At 41.5% G+C, this 20,473-nt stretch overlaps 1 protein-coding gene across 3 annotated transcripts in view; it reads right to left on the bottom strand.

Moving 5' to 3' along the window:
• Positions 1-20,473, bottom strand: part of LOC122809098 — a 1,918,481-nt gene that overhangs the window by 664,261 nt on the left and 1,233,747 nt on the right. The window lies entirely within an intron of this gene.

Below are 20,473 nucleotides of genomic sequence, written 5' to 3'. Positions count from 1 at the left end.
GTAGACTCAGGGGAGTCTGTGTGTTTCCTCTTACACGTCCTCTTCCGAGGGGGTTCCCCTGCGGGATCAGGAGAAACCTCGGAAGAGGAAGTTATTCCCAATGGGGAAACCTGGGGCGATGGATCCCTGGGCCTGAGAGCAAGAGGCTGGCAAGAGACATCAACAGGCACCGAAGAGGGAGGAGCTAAAGGGATGGACCGTTGACCTGGCTCAGGTGCCAGGACACTCCTCATCACCTCAAAGGCTCCTCTCCCAGGGAGACCAGAATACTCCTGTTCCGAAGAAACAGGAATTCCCGGCTCCACTGAGAGAGAAGGCTCCGAGGCCGATGTCGGTGCCGAGCTTACCAAAGCCGAAGCCCGAGAGGAGGCGGGGTCGGACAAGGGTCCGATGCCACTAGCCCCCTCGGAGCCGACAAGGGAAACTCGACGACCGGATCCCTCAATGGAAGGTCTCATGGAGGAGATTGGAGCCGAAGATGACGGAGCCGAAAGGGGATGTATTGGCTCCGGCTCCGAACTCTGGAGGAGAGTCGGAGGAGGAAGTTCAAGGGGAAGAGCAATAGCCGAAGTCTGCTGAGACAGGCTATGGAGCATTTGGGCTAGTGCCTGTGACTTCAACAGCCTGCTTACCACCCTCTCTAAATCATGGTCAGACAGCCTGGAAGATCTCGAAGATCGGCTCCGATGACTCCGTTCCGACAAAAGAGGAGACCTCGGAGCCGAGTGGATCGACTCCAAAGAAGGGGACCGAGATCTCTTCTTGGACGAAGCCATCGGAGCCGATGTCCTCCGGGTTCCAGATGGAGCCGAAGGCTTTTCGGCACCGATACTGGATAACACGTCGGCGCCAGCCGGAGCCGACAAGGCAACTGTAGACAGTGTCAGAGCCGGTAGGAACCGACACTACCACATCAGAGGTAGAAAGATCGGCTCCAGCCGGAGCCGATCTCGTCTCCGAAGGAGGCGGAGCCACCGGGGAAGGCTTAACCACTGTAGCCTGAACCTTAGGTGGCTTTGAAGGTTTACTCGACCCAGTCTTAGTGGGTGAACCTTCTGGCTTTAATAAGCCATGGAGGATTAACTTGTTCCTCCTCTCCTGCAGGACTCTCTGGCTAAAAGAATGACATATAGCACAGGAGTCCTGCAGGTGTAAAGGCCCCAGGCAGTAAACACAAGAAGTGTGACCGTCTGTCAGAGACATCTTCTGACAGCACGAGTCACACTTCTTGAAGCCTGAGACCTTTCCTTCCCTAGACACAGTCTAAGCAAAAACACACACACACACTAAACAATCACTCTATTAATCCCAAAAACACACACACAGATAGGGATTAAGAAAGAGAGGCCTAGGCCTAACTGAAATTATTAACTTTACAAATTAACTTGAAAGTTTAATTAAAGGGGAAATAGGGTGGGCTGTAGAAAAACTACACACTATCTGACTATTTAAGAAGAAAGGGAGAGAAAAACCCTGACTAAATTGTTGAAAAATTCAAACTCACCTGAGCTGGCAAAAAAGAGACCTCTTCGCAAAGCGGCAAACGAGATCTGAGGTAGTCTCGCCTTGCATCATGGGATATAGGGTTGCCTTGAGCTGGTAAAAGGAGTTCTCAAGTTAAGCAAGTGCCGAGTCAGAGCCGAGGATCGGCTCCGAACCCATCCAGCAAGAATGAAGGCGAGATTGACAACTTAACATTGTAAATTTATGGATTTTGCAGATTTGGAAAAAAACATTTTACTTGTCAGATAATGATTTCAGGAAAATGTTTTATCAAAATAGATATTATTCTTTTTGCTGAAACTTGAAACTAATCTGAGTCCTAATATGCATGGTGAGCTGCTATCCCATCCAATCTATTGGCCAACTTACTAAAACTGAACCACAGCTAGCATACCACCTCAATAAATGAGAATGGAGTATTTTGTACTCCACCCAAACTGTTCTAGCAGTCTTTTTATAACACACACCTCAAAATATATGTTTTATGTAACCCACATATCAGTTCATGCAGATTATGAGTCTTCTAGATCATGTTATGCCTAATTCTCTTCAAGAAGACACAGAGAGTTAAGATAGAGATTTTTTCCTACAAAATATCCTCTAAATGATTTCCATTCTCAGACAAGATAAGGCTCTGGGCCTCAGTAGTTTTGCTATTTCTTTTGACAAAATATGAAAGTATCAGCAAGCCCCTACATTGTTAAAACTTTAATCATATCAAGTCTAATGGCATTTTTGATAACAAACCTGGACCCCCTATTTAGCAAAAATACCACCTTTTGTTTTAATAAAATTGATATATACGAGTATACAACAATTTTAACTAGATAGTTTTGGTAAGAAGATAATCTAGTAATTTTAAGATTCTAGGCTGTTTCTCTGGAAACCAAACAAATACAAGACAACAATTTTATTCTGGAATTTATTCTTTATCACGATGAAAACAACAGTGAGCAGCAAGCTGTGTTCACGCTGAATGCTAGCAAAGCATTTCTCTTTGAAGTACTAAATAAATGTGAATATTCTCAGCAGTACATCCAGGGTATCAAAGTCCTCTATGAAGCAGCAGCAACCTACCTCTTTATCAGCGGTCAGCCCACACATCTAATAAGAATTTTAATGGACAGAAGACAAGGGTACCCTAACACTTTATTCTTTCCCTGGAACTGTTATTTCTGAGAATATCCAAGAATCCTAAAATTGAAGGCTATAAAGGTTTGGCAACTCTATGACTAATATTTCTACTTTTTCAGATGACATTCTGTTGTACTTTCACAATTCTAACAATGTTGCTCCAACAATATTAGAGATAACAGAATACAGTAAAGCCTTCTACTATAAACTTAATCTAGAAAAAAAATCTACATTCCATGCCCCCAAAAATAGCTCAAACTCAAAATAAATCCCTCGCTAGTGTCTTCTATTAATATTTCACTAAGTGCAATGAACTACTTCACCATTAAATGTAGATAGGGCATTCATTTTCCTATCTATATTCATTTTGATTGAACTATGAATAAACTCAGAAATGCTCAGGAAAACTGAAGCAAAGGGAAATGCAGTATTCTGGCAATATCCTGCATAATTTAAATGAATGCTTGTTTTCAAGGCTCTTTTATTTTTGTAATAATTCAGTCTTACATATTATCAATATTTTTTAAGCTGGTGAACACAACACTCAATAAGTTTCAATGGTAAAATAATCATGCAAGAGACAGTAGCTGAGATTCATTAAGGTAGTGTGATGTGTAACCTCTATGCACACACAGCATTACCTTCATCAGTTCAGCAGCTGCCCTAATGTGGTGATACACTGTCTTCATGAAATTGCTCCATGTAGATCAGCATGGTCATCTACACCAAGCGGTTATACGGAACACCTTCAAACAGGACTATGTCATAGGTATTGGATGGGGGGGGGGTGCCATTAGACACCAGTCAATGCTCCTAAAGTAAGTGTTAAAATAGCACTGACAACACAACGGTGATCAAGGGTTGGGAGAACCACTAAACACCAGGGATTACTGTGACTGGGAGTGCTGTAATCACACCAACAGCAGTGTATGCATCAGGGGGTGAGGTGGAGATACACCAGACCACCAGGGATTACTTTTAAAGTACTACATTGACACCAACAGCAGTACAGGAATCAGGGCTTGGGGGAGACACACTATATCACCAGGGATTACATATAAAGTGCTGTAATGGCACAAAGAGCAGTACAGAGACTACCAATGCAAGCAGCAGTTTACTATTGTGACGTACATCAGCAGTGATTTACAAGTTGTGGTAGTAAATGTGATGCACAGACATGGACATTAGCCGATAATGAAGTCTTACTTCACTACAACAGACAAGTCTCTGAATCACAAATGGGTACATCGTGGGAGAGGGCCTTTTTAGCATGAGCCCTTTAATGAATTTCTAGGAGTCTTAAAATTTATTAGACCCTAAGAAAAAATGTAGACTTAAACTTTCAAATCCTGAGTTATTTTAACACTGCTTCAAGAATGGTTATTTACCATGACTAATCATTTTAGTATTTTGCACACTACCATTTAATTATGGTTATATTAGAGGGTTATTAATCCAAAAATTAGGAATTTCTTATAGATCGACTCCTTTTATGGCTCAACCACTGGGTTATTTCAGGAAGCCAACCTCCTCCTTTCATGAAATTGCCAGTTTTAGATATTCCAGCTATTGTTAAAAAAAACTGAATCTATCTAATATTTTTTTACGATTACAGCCTTCAGTCAGTAACACTAATTACCTAATAAATAAGTTGGTGGATGGGAGGGGAAACACTAGCACTCTGCTGACTGATATCACCTCTACAGCTTTTAGTAGATTCAGCACATCATCTTTTTCTTCTCAATGTGTTAGTTTTTGTAAAACATCTTGGGAATTGCCCTAAAAATTCACTTTGGTAAAATTGCACATGCCCCTTTAGCTAACACACTGCAAGCATAAACTGTTACCAGATATGTCCAGCACCCTCACTTCTCTCTAAAAGTGCAGAGTATCAATAGATACAGATGCATTAGCTATTGAAATAAAGGGGAGAGCATGTTTTTTTCTATGCATTTGTTAATTCGATAAAACCACAAGACACACATGCTCATTTTCCGGGGTAACCAAAAAGCACTGTCTGACTAAATGACTTGCTGAAAGGCATGGCATAGGCAAATCGAGGCTGTAGGAAATAAAGCCCTGGACTACAGGACACAGTCTGTTAGCTCACAGTTTTAATCCCCCTGCATTAACTCATAATTAAACATACAGGTTTAGCTTTAAGGATAAAGAAAATATCCGACTCATCAGAATGCTTATAAAAATGGGTGTTGACTTATTAGCTGAAAAGTGAGTTTATGTTTGTAAACAATGATATTTCAGGACTTCCTCAAAAGTACTTGGCAAAGACAGAGTACAATTTCTGATTCTGGGAGCCCAAGCTTATGCTTCTTTGATGAAGAAGGTTAAGCATTTCGCCAGTTAAGAAGCTGTTCCATATTATTTATTGTTTTATTAAAAGATGAAGCCTGCAAGGAAGTAGCTTCTTTGTCTGTATACACATATATGATCTAAAATAATATAAGTATCTTCATCACACTCTGAAAAAAGACAATGTGATAGCTATTCGATGATCAATACTGCAAGTCCCTATACAAACACTGATGTAAGTCTTTTTTGCCATTCAGCAGTTAATGAAAAAAAAAATCCTATTCTAGTATCATATAATCAAATGATACCAAAGCAAATATTGCACAGCTTGGAAATGGCTGATGAGCTGCAGGTGCAGTTTTTTCAACCTGATAGATATATATAGTTTTTTTTTACTGATTTTCACATAAAAATGCACATTTCAGTATTTTAAACAGCTTTATTACACCATCACATTTTAATCTGTAACATGGTATTACACACATTAACAGAAAAGTAAACAAACCATAATAACAGTTTTCATTGTTATTGTCATACAGTACTCATATTTTCTTTTTAACAATTTTCATTCACTCCAACATTACATAAATTACTTGATTTCTGTCCTTCCGTAAACCTTCCTCCTCCTCCTCCTGAACAGTATTAGGCATATAATGTTCCTACAAACTGCATTTATTTGTATGAAATCTGCTCCTCCCCTTTTCTAAAGATCATATTGCCAGTTCTTTTATCTCCTTTACAATGTCCAGAACTCTCTTGATGTTGTAAATAGATAAATGCTGCTGACTCATTACATTACCCCCAAACAATGCTCCCAATTACCTCTCTCTTCCCCATCACACTTCCATCATTTGCTATCTACCTGAGGAAAAATTCTCTAAAGTCTACTCAGAGTACAAAATACTTATGCAAACATTTCCACACAAAAGTCTTAAACCTTCTGGATTTTGTTGCATACTGTACTTTATTTCCATTCTTCTTTTGTAAAAATTACCTTTTCATTCTATTTTTTCAATCTGTTCTAACTTCCCCCAATTGATTATTATAGTTATCAAGCAATATGCTATATAACCTACTAACTACCCCTTTTAACATCAGCTTTGGTTCTTCATTCAACTACAACCTCTACCAGACCTGGTCATCCACTTAAGCTTTCCACAAGCCATCTTCTCTTTGCAAATATTCTGTTATCCATCTGAAATAGACAGGGCAGTCGCTGACCTGCAGTTCAAACTTCTGTTTAGCATCATTCCACTCAACTACCTTTCCCTCCAAAATTACTTGCTTGCAATACATTGGTTTCTTTGCTAATTCTCTCCATTAAATTCCATACCCTTATCTATTTTCTACAGCCATACTTGCAAGTACACCTCCGTAATCCATTTTAGCAGTGGCTTTGTTCTTAGAATATTTTCTGTTAACTTATGAATATAATAGTCTGTATGGTTATTTTCCAAAATCCTAGTATCTATTTAACTCCATCTCATGATTCATCATCATCCTTTTTCACTTTGACTTATAACCTTCTGCATGAGTCATGTATACTAGCCTTTTCAAATTAGATAACCCTAAACCACTTTTGTTCACCAGGGAAGATCAGCTTATCCCATTTAAGTCTTGTCCTCTTCCCTCCCAATTAAATTTCTTCAGTTCTTTCAACTTTTTTGTTGGGTGATGAAATTTGCCTGACATGTACATAATATTAAGGGGACTAAAACGTTTCACTGCTTCTATCTTACTATCCATAACCATTAATCAGGAACTTCCAGATTCTCAATTTTTTTAATTATCTTTTTAGTTTCTTCATACATATCCTCAGCTGTCAAAAATGAATAATTTTTAGTCCAAGTATGATGGACATTTAAATACTCATATAAACAAGAGATTATGAGACACAATGCATAAAAAAGAAGTTATGTACTTACCATAACGTTCCAAGGGAGTTGTTCATCTCGCCCTCATTCTTACTGATGGGGTTCGGAGCTGATCCCTCGGCTCCAAGTCGGCCTACTACAAAGCTCAAGGTTTTCAAATAGCTCGAGGCCAAGTCCCTATCCCATGATGCACCTAGAGTTACCTCAGATCTTGTCTGCTGCATGTAATAATACCATATGTCATTCTATAACTCCATAAGAGAAAGTATAGAAGGTTTGAGTGACACGGAAGGATCTAGCATCTCAGTCTTCTGAAAAACCAGGTGGGGGTAGGAGGGAGGGAAATAAGAATGAAGGCGAGATGAACTCACATGGAACGTTATGGTAAATACATAACTTCTTTATGTGAAGTTGTTCTATCTCGCCATTCATTCTTACTGATGGGTAGCGTCCCAAGCACCATCTATCTCAGGTGGCTTACGAGAGTATATTTTTCAGGACAGTGGATTCAAAGGAGGCCCTGTCAACTCTGTAATGAGTGCTAAAGGTACGAGGTCTTGACCAAGTGGCTGCTGCACAAATGTTAGCAATAGGAAGTCTAGCAGAAAAAGCAGATGATGTAGAAACTGCTCTGGTTTAGTGAGCTTTAATTTTATGTTGCAAAGGCATATTGGCAGCTGAATAAGAAACTGATACAATCAGATAACCATTTAGACAGAGTAGTTTTAGCCACTGGCATACCTTTCCTGGAGCCTAAAAAGGAAACAAAAAGCTGTTCCAATTTCCTAAAATCTTTTGTTCTATCCAAGTAAAATCTGAGCTGTCTGTGAACATCAAGTTTATGCAGCATGTATTCTAGATTGTTGGAGTGATTGGGGAAGAAAACTGGCAAATCGATAATTTGGTTAAGATTAGTTTCAGTGCAAACCTTAGGCAAAAAGGAGGGGTTTGTTCGAAGTGAGACTCTGTCAGCATGGAAAATCAAGTAAGGAGGTTTAATAGACAAGGCTTGAAGCTCTGACACTCTGCGGGCAGAAGTAATATCCACTAAAAAGATAGTCTTCCATCACAAAAATCTGAGGTCACATGAGGATGCTGGTTCAAATGGAGGAAGAATAATGCGGGAAAGCATAAAATTTAGATTCCATGGGGAAAAGGGAAATTTCACAGCTGGTCTGAGATGAAACGTTCCTTTGAGAAAGGCTTTGGATAATTTGTGTGACATAATATTCAATCTTTCTTATCCAAGATGAAAGTTAGAAATGGCAGCAAGTTGAACACGGACTGCTGCTACTGCAGCTCCTTTATTGAAGATCATGGTGAAGAACTCTAGTATAGAGGCCATAGGGGCTTGGAAAGGATCAATATTGTTTTTAGAGGCCCATATAAAAATTTTTTCCATTTGCTAATGTATAGCTTCCTTGTAGAGGATTTATGAGAGGATAAGAGAATTTGCTTCGTCTCATTGGAAAGGTTATGAAACCTGGCTATGATGGGAATTGGAGCAGCCAAGTGTCAGCTTCAGGGACTGCAGAGAGGGATGAAGTTCCCCCTATGAGTGCTTCAGAAGGTCTGGAACTGGGTCCAGAATGCAAAGATCCTCCAAAAGATGAAGTCGAAGAAAGGGAAACCAAATCTGACATGGTCAATAAGCGGCTATTAGAATGATGGTCCTTCCCTGAGTTTTTGCTTTCTGCAGGACCTTGGGTATCAACGGGATTGGTGTAAAGGCATAGAGGAGCCCCAGAAGCCAATCATGAACGAGTGCGTCCCTTGGAGCTTCTCCCGGAGTGGGAATCAGGGCAAAGTAGCTTCTGCATTTCATGTTCATGTGACTGGCAAAAAGGTCGCAGCAAGGCTGGCCCCACCTGCGGAATATCCTGTCCGCTATTTCTTTCTTGAGAGACTACTCTTAGGGCAATAAAATTGCTCTGCTCAGCTTGTCTACTATCACGTTGGATTTCCCCGGGATGTGCACTGCTAACAGAAATCACTGGATGGATATAACCCACTGTCATACTCTTAGGGCCTCACGACAAAGGGGATATAACCTGGCTCCTCCTTGTTTGTTCATGTACCAGACCACTGACATGTTGTCTGTCTGAATCGCAATGTTGTCTGTCTGAATCGCAATCGTACCCAGAGAAAGAGAGTCCTGGAAGTACTGCAACGCTAAAGGTACTGCTCTCATCTCTAAGACATTGATAGGCAGATGTGTCTCTTGATCGGTCCATGTGCCTTGGGCTGTCCTTCCCTAAAAATGCCCCCCACCCTATCAGGGAAGTGTCCATTGTCACTGTGGCCGCTGGTGGGGGTAAAACAAAGGGACGTCCTATTGTGACATGAAGTGAAGGTCAATCACTACTGAAGATTCTTTTTGCAAGAATTTGTGATCATTATCAGGTGAGACATGGGAAGCTCTTGGTAAGACCATTGAGTGAACAACGGCAACTGCAGTATCTGCATATGCATACAACTCAGCGGTATGGCCAGAATTGCAGGTGTCATCATGCCTAACAACTTTAGAACTTCTGATGCTAGAACTTTGTTTTTGGATATCAGAATCTGGACCTGCTGATGGTGTAGTAAGACTCTTTCTACTGGAAGTCTTAACATGGTGGTGGTGTCCAGTTCTGCTCTGATAAAAATGGTATGTTGCGATGACGACAAGGTAGATTTTTCTGAGTTTAATATAATGCCCAGCTGGCTGCAGAGTGTCAGAGTGGAGTCCCTGGCTTGAATGAGTTGATGTCTGGTGGTGGTGGTGAGGAGCCAATCGTCTAGGTACAAAAACACCTGGAATCCTAAAAGTCTCAGTTGAGCCGTGGCCACTGCCATACATTTGGTGAACACTCTGGGAGGCTGTAGTGAAACCAAAGGGCAGGGCTCAAAACTGGTAATGATTGGCTCCCAGCCGCAAGCGCAGATGATCCCTGGATGGTCTGGCCATTTTTATGTGGTAGAACGTATCCTGGAGATCTATCGAGCACATCCAACTGTCTTTCCCTAAAAAGGGAAGTATCAACTGAAGCGTGACCATCCGAAACTTCTCTTTCTTGACAGATCTGTTTAGTCTGCTGAGGTCCAGAATAGGTCTCCAGTCCCCTGTCTTTTTTGGAACTAAAAAGAATCTTGAGTAAGTTCCGGATCCTGTCTGATCTGCTGGGACTGGTTGGATGACTCTTTCTTAGCAACGTTTGGACCTCTACTGTTGCTTGTTCCCTGTAACTGGGTGGAACGTCCGGGATTTTTCTTGTCGGTGGAGGGGGTGTGGCGAATGGAATGAAGTATCCTTTGGAAATTATACTTTGTACCCAGTTGTCATTTGTTATTTTGAGTCAGGTGTCTGGGTACAAAGATAAGCGACCCCCGACTGCCTCCAGAGCAGGATAGTCGGGCCTCCTTTCAGGAGCGCTGGTAGGGCTTCCCAAATAAGTGATCTCTGTCACTCTGGTTTTGCGGACCCCCTCTGCCACGATGGCAGCGTCTTCCATTATTGCCCCCTCCTCTGCCCCTGGAGGGAGGTTCACCACGTGTGTCCTGAAAGGCTCCTTGGGCTTTTCAGAACCACATTTTCCTTCCCCTTTGACCCTTGGAATAGGGTCTGGTAGGGGTGGAAAAACAGACTCTGATGGCAGACAGAGTCTTTCCTTCCTGCTCACACCTGGTCAAAGTTTCCTTGACTTTGGGCCCAAAAAGAGATGAGCCCAAAAAAGGGGTATTCACAAAGGATGACTTGAAGGGCTCTGCAAAGGAACACAAGCGCATCCAGGAGTAACTCCTAAGAGCAATTCCTGTACCTGCTGCCCTACTCGTTCCATCAGCTGCATAAGAAATGAGGCACATAGACGAGTTAACAATGGAGTTGAGGGTAGCAAGCTGGGAAGCAACTTTGTCTGAAGCAACTGCAGCTACTGTACCCTGAAGAGCATCTCCCAGCTCTTTAAGGAGATCTCTTTGCAGTCTCGTGAAATGGGTTAAGTAGTTGAGTGAATGGAGTGCAAAAGTCGCTGAACTAAACATGCACTTCCCATATCTATCCATGACCCTGGAGTCTCTGTTAGGAGGATGGATAGAAGAGGAAGTTTCTGACATTTCCTTTTTGATGGCTGCCGCCAACACCATGGCATCAATTGGCACACCTTTGGTCAAAACAGATTTATCTTGGGGAGCAGATATAAACTTATTAGGCCTCCTAGAGACAGGTTCCATGGTGTCTGGAGAGTCCCACGCCCTTCTTGAGACCAGCTGCATAAGCTCATCGAAGGGTGGAGACACCCAAGAGGTGGAGGGCTGAGACCCGAAAGCCTTTAGGAAAACCGACTCGTTTTTAGTATGGTTTGTAGACTGCCAGTCCTCCTTCTGCCTAAGGATTTCAAGTATCTATGCAAATGAGATATTCTCGGAGGGGGACCGTGGGGACCCTTCTGATTCATCCAAGTCAGTATCAGATGTTAGGGACTCCTGAGGGGGAGTCTAGATGTTTCCTCTTACAAAGTCTCTTCCTGGGAACCTCATCAGTGGGTGCTTCTGGTGAGGTCTCGGAAGAGCATGGGCCACCCAATGGGGCTTCCTGAGGCACTGGTTCTCTACGCTTTGCCAGGAGCTGTGAAGCAGAAGCAGACACAGGTGCTTTAGGGGATGAAGAAGCTAGACCTGAGGTTGAGGATGTCTTAGGAGGCATAACTCTCCTCATGGCTTCGAGGGCACCCCTGCTCTGATGTGAAGGGACCGACGGACCTGAGGAAACCATCGATACCACCAGGACAGTGGGATCCAAGCCCGAGGTAGGAGCTGAGCTCATCCGAGCCGAAGCCCCGAGAGGCAGAGTCGGAACCGACAAGTTGATCAGACTGTCCACCCCGGACCCGACCAGAGAGTGTCAGCTCCTAGAGTCCTTGATCGGTGTCAAGGACGTCAGAGTGAACACAGCTGAAGATAATGGAGCAGGAGTCAGCTCAGAAGGCTCCACAATCAACAAGTCCGATTCCTCCGGCTCCGAAAGACCGATATGGCTCGGAGGAGGAAGAGCTGTAGCTGGCATAAGGGTCTTCGGCTCCGAAGCCACCTGGGTTGGAGCCAATAACAATTTTGCAAAGAACAGTGTCTGTAAAAGCTTCTGCACCACACGATCCACATCCAAATCTGAAAGGCTAACAGAAGACCGAGATGAATGGATCGATGGTGGTACTGACTGTAATAATGGAGATTTTGGAATTTCGGATACCGGTTCCAAAACCGGGAACCGGCTCCGAAAAAATAAAACAGTTGGCTCCAAGACCTGTGGAGGTGATGTCATACACTTTTTTGATTTTTTTGATTCCATAGAAGTCTTGGAAGACTTTGAGGACTTACTAGATCCATCCTGGTCACTCAAAGCCTCCAGGAAAGAAGGTTTCAATACACCCCTATCAATGAGTTTCCTCTTTCTCTCTTGCAGAACCCAAGAAGTAAAGGAATGGCATATGGAGCAGGTTTCTTGCAAGTGTAATGCTCCTAAGCAATAAACGCAATTGACATGACCGTCAGTGACAGACATCTTCTGCCCACATTTAGGGCATTTTTTAAACCCTGACTTAGGATGTTTATCCTTGTCATCAGCCATGACAGAAAATTAGACACACCCAGCAACAATCAAATATATCAATAAGCATTCTAATAAAAAACAGGCTAAATATAAAAACAGAAGCCCTTCAAGCTAAGGTTCTAACTATTTATCTAAGCAGATAATATCCAGTAGTGATAAAAATCACTATCTAAATACAAATAACGAATCTATACTCTAATAAAGTTAACTCTAATAGCTATAAAGCTGTGACAAAGGTCACTATCTAAGCATACTATACTATTTCTAAGAAAAAAGTTGATAGAAGGTCACTGTTTAAACAACTTTTTAGTCAGAACTTTAAATAGGCCTAAGAAAAAAAATGAGGTCAAATATTAATCTATGAAAAAAGGCACACAAGGGAAAGGGAAACTACAGATAAAGCTGCAAAAGCTTACCTAACTATTTTTGAAGAAAATATCAACAATATTTGAAATAAAGAGAAAAGTAAGGTTTTTGCTGGCCCGAGCTAGTGAGAACCTCTGATCTGTTGCAGCGGCAAACTAGATCTGAGGTAACTCTAGGTGCATCATGGGATAGGGACTTGGCCTCAAGCTATTTGAAAACCTCGAGCTTTGTAGTAGGCAGTCTCTCGGCTCTGAACCCCATCAGTAAGAATGAACGGCGAGATAGAACAACTTCACATTATAAGTTTATGCACAATAATAAAACTGCTCAGCATAGTTGTATTAAATAGCAACTATACAACAGCAATGCTTTTAGTGGCAGCCCTGCATAAAGTAATACTGAAAGTGACAAGATCATAATCATGGCAAAATAAGAAATGCAATAGCCCATCTTAAGAATAAATGTAATGTGCGCCAGTATCCCAATAAACAGTACTTGAAATTAGTCGGATGGTCTGTGATATAAAGCAACATAGCTAAACAAAATATGAGTAGAGCAAAGTAAAAAGTTCATCTCCTTAGGTGGGAGAGAATGGATCTGCAAACAATGCTGGTCATCTTGTTAGGTTGGTTAGCACATCATTTCTGATGGAGATGCAGTTCAGTATTAGTTCTGTTTTACAGTCTTCAAGAGTCAGACAATCAAAATATTTCCATTTTTGAGAAGAAGCACCAGAACTGATAAAGATAATAGAAAAGAGACTGAATAAGATCAGGTGTGAAAATTCCAGGTAAGTATTCTTCTTTGGTGAATATGTTGGCAAAACCTAAATCAAAACAAGTCACAAGGTGAACTCTCAACAAAAACTGGATGCAATGCAGGAAGAAGCATAGCAAAAGTATAAAAAAATAACATCTGACTTTTTCTCATTCTTATTTAAAATGATGTATCATCTGGAATGACTTTACTGATAAACCTTTGTGTGAGGTAGGGATTCCGCAATATTATGAAACAAAATCATTTGAGGCATGCTGAGAGAGTGGAGGTCACACCACTGGAATAAAGACGTAAATAAACTAGTTGTGCAAAAAAGGGCAAAGTTACTGTACTTAGACGAAACAAAGCTGTGGAAAATTTATCATGGAAACTGTGGATTTTATAGTGAGGGCCCAGAGTATCGAGGCACATTATCACCCAATTCAACAGAAAATAATCTGTCATGGTGCACAGGACTAATGCTTTTAGCAGACTATAGTAAAGTCAGTACACCAACTGAGTAGACCCTGGTGAAACACTCAAATGACCGCCGAGAAGACCATCTTCAGCAAGTAATGGATTCAAGACAATTGAGTAATATTCCACCCTTGGATATTCAGCAGGTCAATAATAGACAGACTACAGTGTTAAATTATAGAACTGTTCAGCAGGATGTTCCACCTGTTTTAGATGACTGGTTATTTAAACAGACTTCTTTTTTTAATGAACAAGTGCCATGAAATCTGACATCCATCTAAGCTACCACCAACTCAAGCAAATGGGACCTCAGTTTAGCATCTCATTTGAAAGACGGCACACTCAGGAGTGCAGCACCCCCTTTTGCTTCACTGCAGTACCAGCAATCTACCTACCTCATGTGGGAATAGAATTCACAGCCTACTGCACCAAAGGTAGACCCCCCTCTAACTTACTTACTAAAAGAATCTCCTAACTGAAGAAGGCTACCCTGAAAAAACAGTATCGACAAACTATTCACCAGAAGTCAGTCCTTCAACTGGCTAATGTAGACCCCCTCTAACTTACTTGTTAAAAGAATCACCTAACTGAAGAAGGCTACCCTGAAAACCAGTATCCACAAACTATTCAACAGAAGTCAGTCCTTCAACTGGCTAAGGTAGACCCCTCTCACTTACTTACTAAAAGAATATTCTAACTGAAGAAGGCTACCCTGAAAACCAGTATCCACAAACTATTTACCAGAAGTCAGTCCTTCAACTGGCTACGGTTAATATCTTAAAGTGCATGGTAATATTATATCCTGTAAGCTGCTGACCTGGGTCTAAAGCTCTTAGCCCTGAAAATTGTACTCTGCCCCATAACCTGTAGTTTACAAACTCCTTGCAAGTGTACCAATTACAGTCTAACCCTAGCCTACAAACTAGTGTTACATTCAGTTTAAAAGTACAGCATAAATTCAGGTTAAAAATACAGCGTAATATACACTCAGTGTAAACTTGGCTTAAAGAACTTCCATAAAACTACCTAAGTATAAGGAAACACTTGCAGTCTGTAATTGCTCCCTAACTCCTCCTATTTCACTACGTATGCAAGGTTTCTAATACAACCACAGAAACCGCCATTCTTAAATGCCCGGAGCTTCCAGACCCAGTTGGCAGCATTGCTTTTTCATATCTGGTATGTTATCTAAGAAAAAAACTGTTTGAAAATACTAATGTTACTGTATTTAGCCTAGATGAAAGTAAAACAAGTTGTAGTGAGTATGGACATTCTTTAGAGTACTTCAGCCTATACTAGCTGTTATTTTTTGGAAGAACTAAGGCATAAGGGAAATCTCCATGTGCTCAGATGATATAGCACAGTGCAAATGTGTTTGTCTAATAGTGCTCTGCAGTTTTTGTAACCTGTGCCTCTGTATTGAAAAACATACTAAGATTTAGCCTGGAATAGTGAATAATAGTGGCTGTTTCCATTTTGTAATGATAAATGATAGTCGGGAGATGTCTTGTAACCTGCTTCATCCCCACTGTAGCAGATTCTGAGTGCTTTAAACCACAAGCTACAAACTAGTGCATTTCCTGTACCTAACTGCTGCATTTGAAATGGCAACCTAGTTTAAATATACAGTTTCTGTTAATTTCAAAACCAATGCATCATAACCTATGTAATATGAATAGTTCAACATATACTTAAGGTCTAGCATTACTTAGCACTGGTTGTTGGCTCAGAATGTGGAAATGAAATAATATTATTTGTAACTAAACTGAGTTGCTTCTTACCGTATATTCACTGGTTAAACTGAATGTTGATTTGCTTGCTTATTTGGAGGCTAGCAGTTAGTGCCAGAAAGGTTTCTCACTTCTATTGTCTGTTTTATTTTAGGAAGACCCCCTCTAACTTACTTACTAAAAGAATCTCCTAACTGAAGAAGGCTATCCTGAAAACCAGTATCCAAAAACTATTCACCAGACGTCAGTCCTTCAACTGGCTAAGGTTAATATCTTAAAGTGCATGGTAATATTATATCCTGTAAGCTGCTGACCTGGGTCTAAAGCTCTTAGCCCTGAAAACTGTAGTCTGCCCCATAACCTGTAGTTTACAAACCCACAGCAAGTGTACCAATTACAGTCTAACCCTAGCCTACAACCTAGTGTTACATTCAGTTTAAAAGTACAGCATAAATTCAGGTCAAAAATACAGAGTAATATACACTCAGTGTAAACTTGGCTTAAAGAACTTCCATAAAACTACCTAAGTATAAGGAAACACTTGCAGTCTGTATCATCACTAAAGGCTTTTCGTCCAGAAAAAGGAGGTCATTGTCCCACTGTACTCATCCCTCATTAGACCCATTATAGAATACAATGCCCCATTTGGTATGTACCTCACAAGACATCTGCAACAACTGGAAAGACTGCAGAAATACCTCACTAAAAGAATCACAGGCCTAAAGTAGATGCCCTATGCTGACCATCTTAAAAAACTCCAGCTATACTCTGTCACGTATCGTCTACTCAGAGGCGATCTCTGTTTAACGTACAAGGCCATGTCAAACCCAGAGCTGTTGGACATGCTACACTTAAAGAAATCCCAATCCCTCAGAGCCACATGCTCCAGGGATCTAAACCTTGTCATCACAATAAACAAAACATGCTGGAGGGATAGGTTCCTGACCGAGAGACTCCTCAAACTCTGGAATAGACTGCCCACACATGTCAAGCAGAGCGCCTCTTTGGCCCTCTTCAAAAGGAACCTTGACAATTGGATGGGAGAAAGGAAATTCACGCCGGGGATGACGTCAGTCGCCCTGCTAGACAGGGGTCCAGGGAATTGTTATGGCTAGGCTTGTATAGGCCCTAGAGCCGATAGCCTAGTACCAACCTAAGAACCTATGAACAAGCAGAAAAACAGATGGCTCTATTGGATGCACTCTCAGACCTGAGAGACAGAAGTGAATAAATGCCTTCAGAAATAGTTGGCATGCATTTGAGATTATGTTTGCTTACGTAAATACCTGAAAGTGAATGGGTTCCATCTATACAGGAGGGGAAGTTGTGAAACATTTAGACGGAGTGCAGATTTTGGTTAAGGCACTTTCATTGCTTGACGTTTAAAGGGACACAGGTTGATTAAAGTAATGAAAACAAAATGCCCTTTTGTCAAGAGAACACGTTAAGTTGAATAATAACCAACAGATCTCACACGTCTTCATGATCTTGTGCGATCACATTATAAAATTCATCAACATTGTCTGAAAAAAGTGAAATGTTTTGAAATAACTTAATAACCTTACAGATGGAACATTTAGTAATGCCCACTTAAATAATTGGTATGCCTAATCTTTATCTGGATCTCACATAATTTTCTCGTAGAGCTCTGGACTTAAATATCAGCAGGTGGTTGGACTTAGTTATTTGAGAAAATTCTGAAATAAAATTCAGCAATAATTTTGCAATCCATTTACAATCCCCTTAGACCAATGGATCACAGTATATCAAAAATAAGGTACAGTTGTGTAAAATCTTACCATAACGGTAGATGCCCTCTTCTTCACTGTTGTAGTATTCTTTACAATAGGGATTCCCTGCCAAGGGTGGCCCAACATCGAGCCAGTATAGCAAATCCTTTAGGTTGCTTTAAGGTATGCCGCACATATGCTCCTTGTGTAGTATACGGCTTAAAGGTGACTTCCGGACGTACCATCCTCAGAACTGAATGTCCCATGAAGAATGCCAATTCAAAGAAAAGCCAGGTAATCAGTACATCCAGAAGAGAAATGGTCCATGGGGCGGAGGGAGGGAGTGAATACTGCAACAGTGAAGAGAAGGACATCTAGTGTTATGGTAAGATTTTACACAACTGTACTATGTCCTTTGTTTTCACAGTTGCAGTATTCTTTACAATAGGGACAGTGCCAAAGCTCAGGAAGAAACTTGAGAGGAGGAAGAACCAGCACAGCCCTCTAGGAAGCCATGATGTACGGCCCTAGCAAAACCAGCTCTAGCTCTTGAAATTCTATCCAAGTTGTAGTGCTTGGTAAATGTATGCACAGAAGTCCAGGCAGCTGCCTCAAGAATACAGTTATTATGCAAACCTTTGAAAAAAGTACCAGAAGAAACTACAGCCCTAGAAGAGTGAGCTTTAACAGAAGGAAGGCTCTTACCATGAAAGGAATAACAAAAAGAAATAGCTTTTGAGATCCAAAAAGAAATAGTTTGCTTGGATACCGCTAATCCTAAGGACCAAGGATAAAGAGCTGATCAGATTTCCTAATAGTCTTAGTCTTATCCAAATAAAATCTGAGCTATCTATGCACATCCAACATGTACAGCACCTTCTCACTGGCAGATTGTGGAGAAGGGAAGAAAGTGAGAAAATTAATACCCTTTTTAAGGGACAACTCATTCACCACCTTAGGCATAAAAGAAGGATCAGTAAGCAAAGACTCCTTGTCCTTATGAAAAACCAAAAAAGGAGGACAAGCCATAAGGGCTTGAAGCTCAGACACCCATCTGGCAGAAGTAAGGGCTAATAAAAGTATAGTCTTCCAAGACCAATGTTGCAAGGAAGCTGAAGCTGCAGTCTCGAAAAGAGCCTGAGTCAATATTCCAAAACAAAATTATGACCTCAGGGAGGAGGAACAGGCTTCCTGAGAGGCCTAATATGAAGGACATCTTTTAGGAATTGTTTAGCCCCAATTACATAAGCTAAAGGAGGAGATAAAGGCAGACAAGCATCGATAGCTGATAAACAGGCCATAACAGGAGCATAAGCCAACCCGGCATTGAGCAATTCACACAGATAAGAGAGAACCATAGGTGTATCCACAGAAAGTGAATCCTGGTTTCCAGGCTCCAAACAGAAAAATTCTTCCATTTGGATAAATAGAATTTCCTAGTACTGGTTTTCCTGGCCTCCTGCAGGACCCTAAGCACGTCCTCAGAAAAAAAGGTGTCTGTGGAATCAAAATCCTATCACCCACAGTGTCAACTGAAGAGTGGACAGGTGGGGATGGATGAGAGATCCCTTGTCCTGTGTGGGTAGGTTCAGCCTGTGAGGTAACTGATGACTGCCCTCATCTAAATGCAGAAGAGGAAGGAACCAATGCTATCTTGGACAAAAGGGAGTCAGCAACAAGATTTTTGGAAGCATCTTATTGAATTTCAAACAGGAATTTTGGAATGCGGGGAAGGGGAGAGAATGCACACAAAAACATCCTCTTTCAAGAAAAAGATAGGGCATCCACCTTCCAAACCAGAGGACCTGGGACTCTGGCACAAAATATAGGAAGTTGTCTGTTCAGAGGGGAGGCAAAGAGATCTATTTGAGGAGTACCCCACTGGTAGATAATGTCCATAAACACATCCCTGTGAAGCATCTATTCATGGGACGGAGTTAAGGACCTGCTCAGAGTATCTGCCACAATGTTTTGACCTGAGGGAATGTACACTGCCTGAAGAGTCACTTGATATTGGACAGCAAGATCCCACACCAGGAGTGCCAACCGGCAAAAAAGATAAGATCTTGTTCCCCCTGGTTGTTTGCAAACCACATCACTGTGGAATTGTCTGTAAATATCTTGAGAGTTCCTTGGAAGAAAACAAGATGAAAAGCCTGAGGCCCCAGCAGAACAGCTCCCATCTCTTTGACATTGATGTGCTCTTTCTGTTGAAGAGGTGACCACACCTTGAGAAAGCCAAAAGCTGCTTTACTATCCATCTGAAGCATCCGGGAGCCCTGGATTGAGAGACAACTGCTGGATCCACCAGTAAAGTTCCTTCTAGAGACAAGGTAGAAGAGAAACTACAAATTCTAGGGGATGCGCATGTTGAAGTCAAACTGACTTCGAGAACCACTGAAATTTGCTCATGTGGAGTTTGGCCTGTGGGAGCAAAGGATGGTGGATGCCATGAAACACAGAGATCTCAGAGACTCCCTGGCTGTTATACAGGGCAGAGGAATAAGTGTTTGAAAGAAGGAAATGAGTATCAAGGCCTTGGAATGCATCAGGGATGCCAACACAGGCACCGTCTGAATCCTGCATTCCAGAAAAACATGGTCCTGAGAAAGAGTCAGAAAAGACTTTTGCAGTTTATTGTGAAAGCCAGGCTTTGCAGAAGAGAAATGGCAAAATTAAGATTTTGCAACAAAATCTCTGGACAGGATGCCTGAAACAGGAGGTCATCCATGTAAAGAAATACTTGGATCCCCTGAATCCTGCAAAAATCAAGGAGCGAAGCACTTTGTAAATACCCTCATCATTGACCCAGCCCTAGAAGAAGCATGTGCTGCATTATAACTACACTTGATGGAATGACAAGTCACATGGGAGAAGTCCCTAACAGGGAAAGAGCAGAAGTTTTCCCCTCAGAGTCTGGAAGATCAGAAATATCCCGACAAGCCTGGGATAGGAGAGATTTCTGCTGAATAGTTGCATACTTGAGCTGCATCAACTTTATTACAA

The sequence above is a fragment of the Protopterus annectens genome, chromosome 8.part0 (assembly GCF_019279795.1).
Source record: "Protopterus annectens isolate FY-2018-M chromosome 8.part0, PAN1.0, whole genome shotgun sequence".
In the NCBI taxonomy this organism is placed as follows: domain Eukaryota; kingdom Metazoa; phylum Chordata; order Ceratodontiformes; family Protopteridae; genus Protopterus; species Protopterus annectens.
The sequence above is the reverse complement of the archived record's forward strand: the minus strand, read 5'-3'. Positions and strand labels throughout refer to the sequence as shown.